The sequence below is a fragment of the Ylistrum balloti genome, unplaced genomic scaffold (genome assembly GCF_031769215.1).
Source record: "Ylistrum balloti isolate Yb309-2 unplaced genomic scaffold, AGI_CSIRO_Ybal_v1 Utg370240, whole genome shotgun sequence".
Lineage (NCBI taxonomy): Eukaryota > Metazoa > Mollusca > Bivalvia > Pectinida > Pectinidae > Ylistrum > Ylistrum balloti.
In genome coordinates, this window is record NW_026782195.1 from 1,301,382 (window position 1) to 1,316,673 (window position 15,292).

The 15,292-nt window shown below is 32.4% G+C and overlaps 1 protein-coding gene across 1 annotated transcript in view; it reads right to left on the bottom strand.

Moving 5' to 3' along the window:
• The window catches only part of LOC132552147 (E3 ubiquitin-protein ligase Rnf220-like), a 64,476-nt gene that overhangs the window by 48,198 nt on the left and 986 nt on the right, over positions 1-15,292 (bottom strand). The gene's annotated exons all lie outside the window — the stretch shown is intronic.

Consider the following 15,292-nt stretch of genomic DNA (forward strand, 5'->3'; position numbering starts at 1 on the left):
ACCCTAACTTAATTCATGTTTACAAAATCTTTTTGACATGCCAATAACTCAATATTCAATCACCTCACTCCCACCTGTATTTGGCCCACAGAGCGTTAACATTGATAGGGAAGCAAGTTCATGGATTTAATATTCAAATAAATTCAGCTTTATATTTTGAAATATTTTGATCAAATGAAATTCTTCATAAATAGAAAGAAATATTTATTGTCATTTCCAAACATTTTCGATTATCTTTCCACAGATTCAAAGAATTCATCTTTAAAAATTAATTTGTCAAGAGTTCTGTTGGAAACCAACCTCGTTATGAAAGTTACCAACGAATATCAATCATGTGATCAAATCAAAATGCACTCGTATCACAAAATACAAACGTGACTCTTAGTTCAATGCGGATACAAAATCAAACAGTCGATCACCAGACAGATCTACAATCTTAAACATAGACATTGGGCAAATCTACCTGGGTCCCTGGTACGCTTCGTTCCAATTCATAATGACGCCACAGATTACAACCTTACGCAGACTAAATGCACTTATTCACTGCAAATCTCTGTATTACTATATCATTCCATCTTCTGTGTAAAACAATCTATTGATTCTGTCATCTGGTACTTTCCTGCAAGTGTAGTTATTTCATTACCCTAACAGAATTTGCTAATATTACACAGTGATATTGTTATAAACGTTCAAATACTTTAGTCAATCAATATTCAATTAAAGTAATTGTACTTGATTTTCAACACAAGTAATAGATGTTTGACATGAACAGACAACTTGAATTAGTGTAAAAACAATCACATCACAGTCTCAATGTGCAACACAGAATAAAACTGGAATTTATGGAAATGATTAATATCAATTTTGAAACAAAGTGTTCATATATGTACATGGATGTAGCAATGCAGGAAGTTACTTTCCACTGTAAAATAAAATGTTTCTGTTAAACTCAAATTTTCAGACTTTCAGAAAAAAATTTATTTTCTTTGATGTTTGATTTTGTGGATAAATAGTATTCACGAAATATTTTAATGCTAAGAAAATGTTTATCATAAACAATTTATTATTTCTTGAACGTCTTATTTTGTGGGTTAGCAGTACCCGTGAAATTAATGAAAATAACTTCCCCTCCAAAAGTAATCAGTTTACAGTAACTAAGATTGATGCAACATGCAGTCTAACTATGGTTTCAGTATTTGCTTTTTTCTCTTCCATTCTCTGTTGTTACATTTTCCCCAAGAAGTCCTAAGATGTGACCTGCGTTTTTTCTTTGTAAACTTTATACCTTATTCACTATGATATCAGCACACAACATCATTATAATATCTTAACATCGGAGTGATGTCACCATGCCTGTTGGCAGCATATAATCAGAGGGATACCTGTATGTGAATAGTTTGACCATACTGAAATAAACTCAGCCGGACATCAAAAGTCAATTCAGCCTAAGATTGAATAACTTAACTGTTGAGCTTTACCAGATTTTAAAAAAAAAATTAAAAAAAAAAAAAAAAACAGAAAATTTTATGAACTTGACGACATGTTGTGGAATAAATTATCAGTATTTTTGATAACCTTGAGCTCTGATGGCAACAATTATCAGTTACTGAGTGAGTAGGATTTAGATATGTTCCTGGCTACAAAATTGTTTACAAAATGGAAAATTTCTTCAAATTTAGATTTGGGATATCTCTTGTTTCATCAGCTTGACGAGAAACACGAGATAAACCTCAGTATCAACTATTTCATTTTGGTAATATAACAATGTAATAGGAAGCCTGAGTTGTTGCCTTGTGATGCCACAAATAAAACACAAAGACCTTCAATCAAAACTCTACCATGGCTTATGAAATAGAAGTCTGTAAATGTCATACCACTGTCCAATAATAAGCCCATCCTCTGACTTTTAAACGTAACGTGCTGGCTCCCTAATCTAGTTGTCCTGTAATAAGCAAACTTTCTGACTTTTGAAGGTAATGTGCTGGCTTCCGGGGCTTAATGTCCTGTAATAAGCCCATCCTCTTATTTTTTTAAAAGTAATGTGCTGGCTTCCTGGGCTTAATGTCCTGTAATAAGCCCATCCTCTTATTTTTCAAAAGTAATGTGCTGGCTTCCTGGGCTTAATGTCCTGTAATAAGCCCATCCTCTTATTTTTTAAAGTAATGTGTTGGCTCCCTACCCTGATTATTGCAGAATTAATACATGAATTAGTTTTTATAATAAATAACTTTTTTCCTAAAGGTGAGCAAAATACATGTATTTTGCTTTCAGTTTTATTTCAAGAAAAAAAAGATACACTTTCACAAGACATAAAGAGTGTATAACATCTTTATTTCATTCTGATAAACCAATATTGATTATTTGCAATAATCAAGAACTTACACTGCTACAAACCACAAATTTGACTTCAATGTGTCTCAATTCTAAAAAAAAAAAAAATCAAAAAATGTTTTTCTTTTAGCTGAAAAAATTATCAATAAATTTTGTTTTTATTTAATAACTTGTTGATTCCTTTCAGTAGTACATTGATTGTGACTTAATGTAGAGTTTACCATTAAGCCAATACCCCCATTGTGAACTTGACATTATCAAGGTGCCATTTCAGGAATGTACGTGCTTTGGAATTAATAATCATGACGGTATCAACTACCCTAGTCTATAGGTAAAACATAAATTGGCCCTACTTCTTAGCCAGATCCCTCAGATTTAGAGGCAATGTTGACAAGAGTTTTATACCGCGGCAATAACTCACCTGGGATCAATTTAAAATCTCAGGTACTATAATTGATTTCACAAACTTTCTTATGTGTGCTTATAACCCTCATTTATATGACAATATCAACATGGACTGACAGAAATTACCCAAAGTAGCTAAACTGGTATAGGGTGTATAATTGATTTGGACTACTCTCAGGATGATAAGACCTGTATATCAGATCCCTGTATTAACTACTAGTGCTGACACTCCCCAAGAACAATAACCCACTTTACATACTCAGCCCCTTCCTCTGATATACCACTGACCCAATGGGTAACAGCACTGTGTTAAGTTTTATTCAATTCTATTAGATGTTTTTGAAAGGAAATTGACAAACAAATCCCACAGACTGTCCATTCTGTGTATAATCATCATGATTGAGTGTGGAAAAGTCTACAGAAGGTGTTTCAAGATTTGGCACATCAAGGGAAAACACACCAATGAATAGGGTGTCTAAATTAATTTTCTACAGCTACATAATAGCTTGTATCATCTGAGAAAGTCCACAGTTTGAAGGTCTGGTTGAAAGCAAATTATAAATGTTAACTGTAGGGCTATCCCTTTGTGAACTCCTGACAAGAATTAACAAGATTTAGCATGACCCATTAGCAATGTATAACAGTATAAGTCAACATAATGCACTGTTTGTATATAACATCTCAAATACAGGGTGGGAACTTTTCTCACAGATAAAGAAATCACAGGCAATAAGTCAAAATTTTATGAAACATGGATGTACAAAAGACTTTTATCAAAACCCTTCAAAATAACAATACATTTCACATTGCAATATCATCTCCCTTTTTACAGGTGCTTCACTCGATTGACAGCCTTACAAGTTGATATTCAGTGCAATATCTTCAGTTTATTTTGAGTGTAGTAATTCGGTTAATATATCCTGTATAAATTTCAAGGTAATTTTCTCTGTAAAAGTTTTATTTTGCATTCAGTTTAATATTGCTAATTCATATTTTGTTTGAAAATTTCTAGTAGATATCCTGTGTAATATCTCTAGTTATTACCTAGTATAATATTTCCAGCAAATATATTCTGTTCCTAGTCAATACATACTTTCTACTAAATATTCAGAGTACCAGTAATATTTCTAGTAAATATTCTGGGCAATATTTCTAGATATTATTGTATTTCTAATTCTGTGCAATATTTTTAGTAAATATTCAGTGTAATGTTCCTAGTCAATACATATTTTGTGATATTTCTAACAAATATTCATAGTACTAGTAATATTACTAGTAAATATTCTGAGTAATATTTCTAATAAAAATTCAATCTAACATTTCAACTTGATAATTCATATAACATCAGTAATCAGTATCATATTTCTAGGCGATATTCCATGTAATATTTCTAGTAAATATTCTGTATGATATTTCTACTTTATATTGTGTGAAGTATATCCAGGCAATATTCTGTGTAATATTTTTTGTAAATATTCAGTAGTCATATATCTAGTAAATATTCAGTGTGTTTGTTCCTCATCAAAAATTCAGTGTAATATCTCTACTTGATTTTCTGTGTGGTATTTCAGTTGATATGGTAATATTTCAGTGTTTAGATTTCTATATAAAAAATTGATGTAGTATGTCCCTTACTGTAAATGTCTGACTGATATTTATTTACAGGATCATGTTATGCTTTGATATATAGTTTTAAAGAAGGCTATTTCATTCAAACTGAAAGACACTGAATAAGGTTTTCTTTCTTAATCACTTTAATAAAACAACTATCTTTATGTCATGTATAAAATATATATATCTAGTTCAAACAGAATTTCTTCTCAGATTTCTCATTTCATTTTCTGTACTAGACTCCTTCGTAACCAGATCAGTGATACCGTTCCACAATTCTTAGAATTTATCGGATATAACCAGAATAACCAGTATCTCAACTGGCATTGAATAAAAGTAGATCAGATTATTATAACAAAAGTGAATTTAAACTTTTTCTATTTGAAGATAAGTTTCCTTATTTTACAAATTTACTTTTTTTAGACGGTGCTGAAATTCAAAATTTTACACACTACTTTTAAGTGCAACAATAATGTCAACGACTGGACATGATGTTATTTTAGAAATCCTACACCTGACGAAGACGTATTATTAATTGATTTAATTTCTCAATAATTTTCCGTGCTGACAACTTCACTAAAAATCAAGCTTTTAATGCCATGCACTTGTCCAGAATGTGATTAACTTGAAGAAATTCTTTATTTAATCAGCCATTCCACTAGTCAATACAACTGATCTCCACTTCCTCCCAAGATTAAGTAGTGCTCGCGGGACTCACTACATTTACCAAGGTAGGCCTATTGAAGGCCTCAACACATTAAGGTGAACTATACAGCTATTTTGTTTCGATGAATATGCTGTGTTTTTGAACAGGTAAACAGACGAGAGATTTAAGTTTTCGTGATTTTGCTCCGACGACAGTTTGATGGAGATAAACGAGCACACAGCCAAATGTGTTAGGATTAGGTCTTTATACGATGGATAGAAGGTCGCTATTTCAAATAACCCTTTCCGATCATAGCCATTTGATGAGTAGTAATTTTCGGAAAACGGCAAGGAGGAAATATTCCATAAATCATTGCTATTGAAGTATCACTTTTAAACATATTTTGGCATGAAATTTATGCCTAAGCTGCATGTAATTTACACATTTGTATGGCACAGCCCCCTTTTCGCCGTTTTTTTCCCCTTTAAACATAAAACATTTTGATGCATGATTTGAAGTGATGGTCGAACAAAAGCATATCTCATTGGTGCTTTGTCATGGGATTTTAACCAAAAAAAAACAGTTTTCAAATTTAGAATATGAATTGTTTAGTTACAGCCCATTAGTATGAAATCTAGCAATAAAGATGGAAGTAATATTTGAATCAGATTGAAATAGTCGAGATCGGTAAGGCTGTTACCTTGGATGGGAATGGTATGAGGGGGGACTTAATCACAATTTGACGAGGGAATAAGCTTGTGCATCTGTCCTTTATATCAAAGAGCTGCGGCCAGGTAAGAATGGAGGAGTACTAAATCAAAACGTGACAAGTAAATATAGTGAGGAGCGTGACACCAACACAATAAGGTCCAAATGACAAATTGACCAAATTATGCATTTATTCCAAGAGAGGGTGATCTGTATCGCAAGACAATAACCAAGGGTCTTAACTCCGGGAGGACATCATTGAAATACTATTCCCTGGCCTGGGAAAGCTTAAGTTAAAGGCCAGTAGAATATTCAATGCATATAAAACGCCAACTAGCTGCCACCTAAACAAACTGCTTTTTTTATGAGGACGAAATAAAACCCAACTTTTGCCCAATCCCTCCATAATGGAAAAATTTGTTGTGGACTGTCGCTTGGAGGAGACTGGGTGATTCGTTGAGCACCGGCTGTATTAAGTGTTCAGGACCCACTTAGCACAAGCTGATTAAATAAAACAACTTCCATCAGTGTTAAAATAACACTTGTTCACTTTTCATTTAAATCGGAGTAGTTAATGGTCACTGTGTGATTGGGATGTAATCCAAATTCATGAATTTGGGGGAAGACATCTCCACCGCAGTTTAAAACTGTCATGGCTTGATCTGTATGGGGCTTTGGGAAGGGTGATAAATTCCTATCTAATAGTTTTCGCCTTGTCATCTGATTCCACAATAAGCTTGCATAACCTGCCTATTTGATAAAATACAAATCCGTGTGCTGTGATTGGAGACATAAATAACTGTTTTTCATCAGATAAGAAATAGCTAGGGATACGTACCCCACATAGGACGAGACCAGATAAGTTCCTCCAAGTTATACTACTCTAAACCATCCCAAACAAGAAGATTACAATTTCTATTATCTTGGCGAGAAAATTTCTGCATTTATGTTACAAATTACTCTAGCCATAAATCTGAATGACTTACAACTATCAGAAAGGATGAAACGGGTGCTGATAAGTGTCCCTTCCTGCACCACCCTCTAATCCACCCAAACATGTCAACTCCTGTACTTTGGACCATCATAAATTCAGAGTTCTGTCTGCTATGACAAAAATCACAATCGATTGAATGTTTGATTTAGAAACTCAATTATATTCTTCAAAATGGTCCAAACTAATTGATATAATAAGGCTGATATTATATATGCACAAGTTTTCAACTTTGAAAAATGTTTTCTTCTACGAAATGTCTCAGTCACAGTTGTCAAAATCTGTTGCTAATTAATGTACAATTCCACAGTGGTGAACTCCTAACTATAAAAGCCCTTCACTGTTTTCTAAAGTGTAATATCATTGACTACTGAATACCGTATGCTTTACTACTGTATAGTTTTCGGTTAACATTAATGGTTTCCTAACCAAAATTAATCAGGTCGTTAATTCTCCACAGGGACATGATACATCAACTCTCTCAGTTTTACTAATCTGAAGAAAATTTGACACAAATTTCACCTTTTTATGTGACTTTCTGTTTTTCTTAATATCTTATATAAAATATAGTATATTACTGAGCAAAATGTAGATTCTACTAAAAATAGAATAAAACGTGAAACTATACAGTGTACAGAAGGATTCCCATTATTCTTAATTTATCAAAGTTTATATATAACATCATTAAGCGATGAGAAAATTTCCATTTCTAGTTGACTCTTATCAATTATCTATCAGTACTCCGACTTCTATCAAATCCTGTTATTTAATATAGCCATTTGTTTCAACAGATCAAGCCAAAATAATGACAAAAATTAGCATTTCTGACAAGGAAATGAAATCTTATTAACAAAGTACTGTAAACAGGTGCTCTCCAGTGTTGGGCATACTGAAAGCAGGAAGGTCCATGTATGTGTGTCTAAGAATCCCACACAGGACACATGTTATAAGTCTAGTAAACATATGCATATTTGTTTGTAAAGTTTTGCCAGCAGGAAATTCCCTCAATTCTGGAATACTGTAAACTAACTTATTTTCACACAGAATTAATTTTTGCATATTTCGCAGGTGATTAAAATTCGTGAATATTTACCCCCACAAAATAGTTCAATCACAGGTACAGTAGGCCTTTTACATGTAAACTCTAGTCGACCAGCAGATGACTGTCATACAATACATCTCATAAAACAGTAATAATTTCACATATTAAAGCTAGTTTCCATTAAGCATTAGCTTTGTACTTGTCTGATGTAAAACCAGTCCTAAATACATGGATGTAAGACTACCTATCATGAAATAAGATCAACAGGAAAATTTGTTACACTTTGAAAATGCACAATTATGGCGATGCAAAATTCAGTTGGTTAACAATCTTTTGACATAATTGACAAAGAATTCTGGAACACCAAGTATGTACACATAGATATTCAACTTCTGTTGATTAGAAATGAAATATTTTGAAACAAAAGCTATTATCCCTATATGTTCCAAATTAGAACGTTTGGCACAAATTGGCAGACTCCTGGATTTCCTAGTTCAACTTCCAAGTTTCCTCTGATAAATTAGAATTAGTGTACATTGAGTATGGATATTATAAAGCCTCAAATCCAGTCACATTTTAAACTGTTCCAACATACAAAACTCCAAAGAAGCTTGAAAATTGACAATTGAAATATGAAAAATAGGAAGCAGACTATAAACGTAGATATTAATTGCCTATAAATGTCATTCTTACAGAATTGTATTATTATGTTTTTTTATTTGAATGACAGGTAGATGCGGCCTCGGACCATCATAGTGTTTGATAGAGATGTATAAGTCTGGACAGAGTGAAGGCTGCTACATGTAAGCCTAGTACACTGGCTTACATCATCGTGATCATGTCGGGAAAATTGGACATATTTATTAGCAACAACCTGTCTGTATGGACAATCAATACAACATCTATAAAAAACGATATTCATTTAGTATATAGGCAATTTTTTATATACATACATGAATTACATAAAAAAAAGGGTTATACTTACACTAAAAAAAGTCATGAGCTTATAACAATATTTCACATTTTTACAAACATATGATGAAAATTTCATAAATTCTTTCAATGAAATAAAATTTTGTCTACACATACGTGATAAAAAAAGTTTGATGTAAAATTGACTTAAACATCTAGAGAAGATGTCTTTTAGATGACCTGAAGTAAATGGAGAAATTTCTTCTTTCAACTTGCCCACGCCAATCCAGACATCAGTAGTATGGAAAACTTCAGACAGATATAGTAGGTTACTTCTTAACAGAGCTCTTCTCTTTTTATAATTTCAAAATTATAAGACTAAGGCCAATTATATTAAATATAACAAAATTAATTTTATGCACGTGTGGCTAAGGTTCAATGCCATGGAGGACAAAGATATTGTATATCTGAATGGGTAGAGACATATACCTACTGTAAATCTATACCTACTTACTGACACCTACATCTGTACACTGGGTATGAACACAGGACTGCTGTAAACGGCTTAGATTACTTCATTTAATACTTTTCCTTCTATACTCAGTGAGAGGTTGGACAATGGTTGGGGTCGCTTGTCTTATAGTATTTCTATAATATTGCGATCAAATTTCTATAACAATAGCATCATACTTACTATACGTCACTCACAGGTATTAGTCGAAACATATTTAATTATGACACAACCAACCCCCCAACCCCACTGCCTCTTCCTCCTAGGAATCTATGTTTTTGTACCTGTACCTGTAGTTGGGTTTTTCTCTAACTTTCCACCTATTGTATTTTCTCCTGATTATAATATTGTAACAGAATGACCTTTATATTAACCAGTTATGGTTACAGCAGTGTTGGTTCTATTTTAGAATTCATTTGCCATACATTTCATCAGATGAGCTTAAAACATTGAAAACTCAGAAATTTACAGCAATATATTGTATCTATCCCTATAGATTCATTACAAAACTTATTTAATTATCTTGCATACCAGTAAGTTTAGTGGAAGAAAGATATTTTAAGCACATTAATACAATTGTAACTAAATGTGTACTTCTAAAGTAATTAACATCAACAAACACTTGCTATGTTATCCAATAGTTTTCGTTAAATTGGATTTTTTATTCACTTTTACCACTAATGTGACAAATTATAGGCACAAGAAACTTGAAAACCATGTCCCACTACAACATAATCTTATCTCCAATATGTTTCCTTGTACATGTACAGTATGTAAACACTTGCCAGTCTAACAAACAGATTTGAATTGATTCAAATACGCTATAGAGCTGGGTGTCAAACATAGTGTACCAATTTTCTGGTAATTTGCTGATAAAAATCAGAAAATCGGTTTACATTTCACACTTGAACCTAAAAAAAGTGACAAATGTTGTGATAGGCCACAGGGGGTGGACACTGACCAGTCTGTTGGCATTGAGATTACATGTTACCTGACACCTAACCTGTGTCCAGGCACTATGGCCATTGTTGGGTCAGTAAGTTACCCACCACGGTCCTGCTCCCGAGGCAAGCTAGTCACTTAGCAAGGCCATAAGGTTCCAAGACCCCAACACAAAGACCAAGTAACTCTGCTTTTCAAGGAGACATGTAAAGAGCTTAGTTCAATAAAAAGTTAATAATATCCCCCAAGGAAATAGGTATTTTATTATCTACCTATGACAGTGATAGACATCTTCTGATTAACTTGGCAAATTATAAGGACTGCCCACCACCACACGTTTTAGTCTATGTAGACCCTCTGGTCTCTGGTTAAAGGGACAGGGCTACAATATTTTATTTGTATTGTTAATAAAGATATGAAAAGTGACTTATAACTGTAGTCATCCTAACCTTCTACTGACACAACAGACCATCTCTTATATCTGTGGCCATCCCAACCTTCTACTGACACAACACACCATCTCTTATGACTGTGGCCATCCTAACCTTCTACTGCCACACCACACCATCTCTTATAACTGTGGCCATTCTGACCTTCTACTGACACAACACACCATCTCTTATGACTGTGGCCATCCTAACCTTCTACTGCCACAACACACCATCTCTTATAACTGTGGCCATCCTGACCTTCTACTGACACAACACACCATATCTTATAACTGTAGCCATCATAACCTTCTACTGACACAACACACCATCTCTTATAACTGTGGCCATCATAACCTTCTACTGACACAACACACCATCTCTTATAACTGTGGCCATCATAACCTTCTACTGACACAACACACCATCTCTTATAACTGTGGCCATCATAACCTTCTACTGACACAACACACCATCTCTTATAACTGTGGCCATCATAACCTTCTACTGACACAATAGATCATCTCTTATAACTGTGGCCATCCTAACCTTCTACTGACACAACACACCATCTCTTATAACTGTGGCCATCCTAACCTTCTACTGACACAACACACCTTCTCTTATAACTGTGGCCATCCTAACCTTCTACTGACACAACACACCTTCTCTTATAACTGTGGCCATCCTAACCTTCTACTGACACAACACACCTTCTCTTATAACTGTGGCCATCATAATCTTCTACTGATACAATAGATCATCTCTTATAACTGTGGCCATCCTAACCTTCTACTGATACAATAGATCATCTCTTATAACTGTGGCCATCATAACCTTCTACTGACACAACACACCATCTCTTATGACTGTGGCCATCCTAACCTTCTACTGACACAACACATCATCTCTTATAACTGTGGCCATCATAACCTTTCACTGACACAACACACCATCTCTTATAACTGTGGCCATCCTAACCTTCTACTGACACAACACACCATCTCTTATATTTGATCTACAGACTTTTTAAGTGCTACAGGAACTGACAAAAAGTATTAAAATGGAAGCATATATGATTATTTCACATAATATTTAAAACCAACAAATAATATATCTGGCATATATATAGGCAATATCATTATCATTATTATATTGGTTTTCCCCAGATTCTCCAGTTACCTCCCGGGTTAAGACTTCTCAAGTATGTCCGTCCAAGCCAACTTGATATAACTTAATCACAATTCATCAATTGTAAGAAAATAAATAATAAAGAATAACATCACTACATATACCGGAAATGATTGAGTCCTTTCTGCACCAGGAGAAATGTCTTTGATTGTATCAGTCTTTAAAATGTCTATTTCAACAATAAAGTATACCAGCATAACCTTCAGAGTTACAAACAAAAATATCTCAATTCAAGAAAAAAAAAGTTTCCTGTTTTGTTTAATTTTAATTTTCAAATTTAATTTGTTAAATTATCAAAACTTATCAACTGAAGTCATTATTTTGTCAGAAATCAATATTAAGAAATAATTCGTCAGAGAATGTTGGAAGTTTCATTAAGCAGCAAGGTGCACTTGTAAGAAGGTATGGGGCGGAGCTTTCAGAATAATGAAAAGCCTGTTAGGATACTGATGTTAAATAAAAAAAAATGTGTGTCTCCCATATTTCACATTAAACGTAATTTCTATATTGATACACAAGTACATACAATTAATATATATCACTTAAAACAGAAAACAGGTTCCAATAACAAAGAGTTTTAATTTCACAAAATTGTGTGCATATTTGCAGAGAAAATATCCTATTTTCCCAATTTATGTCAGCAAAACTGTTGAATAATTCAGGTAGAAAAAAAACGAAAAAATAATTCAAGTTCTCAGTTTACACGTAGAAGAATACACATCTCTAACTGCCCTATCAAAAATGAAATTAAAGGAGGAGGTGGGTGGTGAAGAAAAATATGTATATTAAATTCCATAAAAATTTTGAAAGAATGAATGAAAGATAATTTGTGGAATAATTAATTGGAAAATGTCTAAATAAAATTCATTTCATTTCTAAAATCAATCAAAACACCAGAATTAATTTTCTCGATCATCTTTAACACTTTTTTTCTAACTATATAACACTTTAAAAATTGGTACATGGTATTGATATTTTATTCCTGGTTATGAACATAATATTGCATAATTAATGTGCATAATTTGTAGTTATGGTTTTTTGTGTAGGTTTGCATATTGTTTTGTGAAAGAGAAATACATTGAAAGGAATAGAATAAAAAAAATTACGAAAAATGTGTTGTTAAACAGACCTGCAAATTTTATAAATCTTAATATTATGTAGTTTAAAGAGTACAAAGGAGATTTGCTTAATAACAATATGCTTTCATATCCTCAATTTCAGCATTACCGGTAATGTAATCCTATTCATGAATATGTTTCCATGAAAAATACAACAGTGAAGTTTCTATTTAAATTTTGTTGTGATAATGTTATTTTGAATGAAAAATAACAATATAGTATGTTTTAAGTTCGACTTAATGTAATAAAACAAAGTAAAATTTCTGTCTTAATTATAATAAATTATAACAAGAACTGGTTGACCTTCCTTTATTGAACAATTCTGCACAGAATTATTTTACCATGGATCCTTAACAACATTATTGTCTATCACAGTAACTGCAATTCCTTCAATTTTGAGAAGAGACCATTTTATTTTAATCACTTCCAAAATCTTTAATCTCCCTAGAAAATGGTTACAGGACTATTTTCACATGAGAAGAACTGAAGGAATGACCCTCACTTTCGACCCTCGCCTACAGGGGGATATCTTGTACTTTCGCATGGCCACTAATTGACAACTGTCTGGTCACCAGAGTGAAATAATATTTTAGGTTTAAAATTCTAACTAATATTCCCTAAAGTATAACAATTCTATCGGTTGTAATAAAAGTGTCCATTATTGAAGGGAGACGTGCAATGATGTACTTTACCGTCAAATTAACACCATCTATTCAAATTCGTGTTGACAAGCAAAACAGATGTTTACTTCCTTCCCCCCTCCCCCCAAAAGAAAAATATATATATATATATATATATCCAATTCATTTTTTTAATATAATTTCCAAGCTTTTTATATACACTCAGTAATTATTTGAAAAAAAAAATTTAAACTCTAGAGTTAGCGGTACAAAAGGGAGTACCGTGACACATGTTGTTACAGTATTAGATATAAGAAATATATTTATATATGATAAACAAAATGAAAATTACTATGAAAAATTTATCAGAAAGGAAATGAAATGTTCCACTATATGTAATATGTTAATTGATAAGTAGATACTAAACATTAATTAATTTTCATTTAAGTTTACAGCCCTTGACCTGATCAAAACAGTCATACAACACAATATTTAACAAGCTCTAATATCAAATGTTTAACAATGACAATTACTAAAAATTGCATATTTAATAGCAATTCAATTTTATCCTAGCATGTTAAAGTGTATTTATAATTTCAAATCATGATAGTTTGTATTGAGAGACCGTCATTGTGTACATCTGGTCATTGGGCAAGAATAACAACATGAACAAGAATGAAAATTGAATTTTTTCTTTCAATTACAATCAATTACTGGAAAAAAATTAATTAAATTAATTATTATGAGAGGAAGAAGTTAATTATACTGACTTTCATTTATAGATGAAAATATGAAGTTTTATCCGTCCCTGTTTTTGAAAAGATGATACAAGTACAACTGATATAGCTAATGTGATTTTTTCTCTATCTCTCTCTCTCTTTTCTTTGGCTTTAATTCAAGTTCACTTAAACTACAATTCTTTAACACAACGTACGAAATGTTCCATGTATTGTTAATATATGAAGAGCAATAATTTATTTTTCTGAACTATTATGAAATTGATTTGAAACAAAAATGTATACAGTTTTTTATAAAACATATTTCATCCGTGAATGAAAATTGTTTCGAAACCTTTCATATATAATACTTAAGAAGATATTTCATCTGATATGTGTAGAAAGAAACTTCAGATATTGTTACAATGTTATTCGTAACACAATACAAGTAAACATAGTTTTTCTTCTCTATCAAATCCTCACAGGACTTTTGAGAAAACCTACTGGAATAATAGGTCTGCAGAGTACTGACTTCTGGTGATCAGTAGACAGAGGACTGTAAGTGGATTATAACCATGCCAATATTATTAAAAAGTTTAAACAAAAATATATGCGGAACGAGACAGCAGTAATGCACAATGGTTGTAGGTTATATATAGCTGGTGTCAGTGGGTACAGACACACATAATATCAGTGTACATAGCCACACATAATGATTCAACTGTAAATAATATTTATTATAATTGTTAACTATCAGAAATGTGACCCTACTGTCACCAACTGATGGGTTTTTCATGAATAGATTAAAGTCATTCTTCTTTCTACAATTTAAAGGTTACGGGAAAATTGTGGAAAGTTTAAATAGAAGAATCCTAATTTGTATTACCTAACGAGGTTTGGACAAAGGGATCAGTCCAGCGCTTGTAATATTAAACAAGGCAATGGCTTTTTTTTCTATGGCAGTTTAGCTGATGGAAATGATAAATTTCCACTAATTATCACTACCACACACAAGCTGTGCAGTACAGATATAATGAATTTCAATAAAATATGAAATATTACTTGCTCAATTTCATTGATTTTTAAACGATTAAATCATTTCAGTATTTTGTTAGGTCAG